Source organism: Echinops telfairi, unplaced genomic scaffold (assembly GCF_000313985.2).
Source record: "Echinops telfairi isolate 266 unplaced genomic scaffold, ASM31398v2 ScPeMD7_3533;HRSCAF=4204_0, whole genome shotgun sequence".
Taxonomy (NCBI): domain Eukaryota; kingdom Metazoa; phylum Chordata; class Mammalia; order Afrosoricida; family Tenrecidae; genus Echinops; species Echinops telfairi.
The window spans coordinates 30627697-30628958 of record NW_022107431.1 but is presented as its reverse complement, the minus strand read 5'-3'; positions in this window follow the sequence as shown (position 1 = coordinate 30628958).

Below are 1262 nucleotides of genomic sequence, written 5' to 3'. Positions count from 1 at the left end.
GGGCCCGATAAATGTCCTTGGTGGGCCACATGTGGCCCACCGGCCATAGTTTGAGGATGCCTGCCATGGAAGAACTGGTACCTGGGAGAGAGGGGTAGGGGCTTACTGTTTACAGACCTCACAAGGGTTAACTGAAAAACATTCCTGAACAGTGGTGCTGGTTTACCGAGTCTACTCAAATTTGGTCCCATTCTGGAAAAATCTTCATCGAAAAAGGTGAGTGTCTGGCAATTTTCCTACTGCTCAATCTGTGAAATCATTCCTGGCTGGATGTGTGTCCCTTCTGTCTTCCAGGGATGTGCTAGAGAGAGGGCAGAAGAATATGCTCATATCTACTGCTTATGAGTTCATGTGTGTGCCACTCATGTGGGCTTTCTTCACCTATACACACAAACAACCCTGACTTTAGACCTGCCATTCACCCTAGCTGTGTGAACTTTACTCAGAAGCCTTGAAGTGTCCTTGTTAGACCTGTTTTAGTCCAGCTGTGAGAAAACAGACAGGTACGATACACTGACACTTTCCACCAAATTAGTAGCTCATTTCACAAATGGCATTTCGAGGAGATTCTGGTCTTCATGACCAGGTCTTTTGCTTTGTTCAAATGAGCTGAGCCTCCAATTTTATCATGCAGAAACCTAGGGCAGCCATTTGGCCATAAGGAGCCTTTCCCAGCCTGTCTCCAGTGCTGCCTTCATTCAAGTTACACCCTCCCACACCTCCAGGCCCCAGGATGCTTTCTTCTGAATTCCCAGCAGTCTGAAGCCTTGCCAAGCGTGGAGAGACACCCGGCTGAGCCCTGGGTGGAGAGAGCCCTCACGTTTCGAAACTGTGACCCATTTGGCACAGGGAAGAGTAATCCCAATGGGTTCTAGGGACTTCTCAGCTCCGGTCCCCTGGGGTCATCCCATGGAGAATACTAGCAAACAGAACCCCCTACTGCCCTTGAGGGTCATCAACAGAAACCCATGGAAACAGGGCCCTGCCCTGTGGCTCTCTTCCTCAACCTCCAAGCATGATTTACCTGTTGCCTGGAAAAAGAAAGCACCACTCAGATGTGGGCTGGGAAAGGGAGGTACAGAGGTGTCAAGTTGAAAAAACAAGGGTGACTGTCATTCTCCACCACCCCCATCTCCACCCCGAGGAAACGAATCCAGGGTAAACATTGCATTTAGGATATCTTTGTGCAAGAAAAACGACTTTTATTACTCAACATTAATGACACTAACTTTGAACCTTAATTCTGAAAACCACAGAATTTT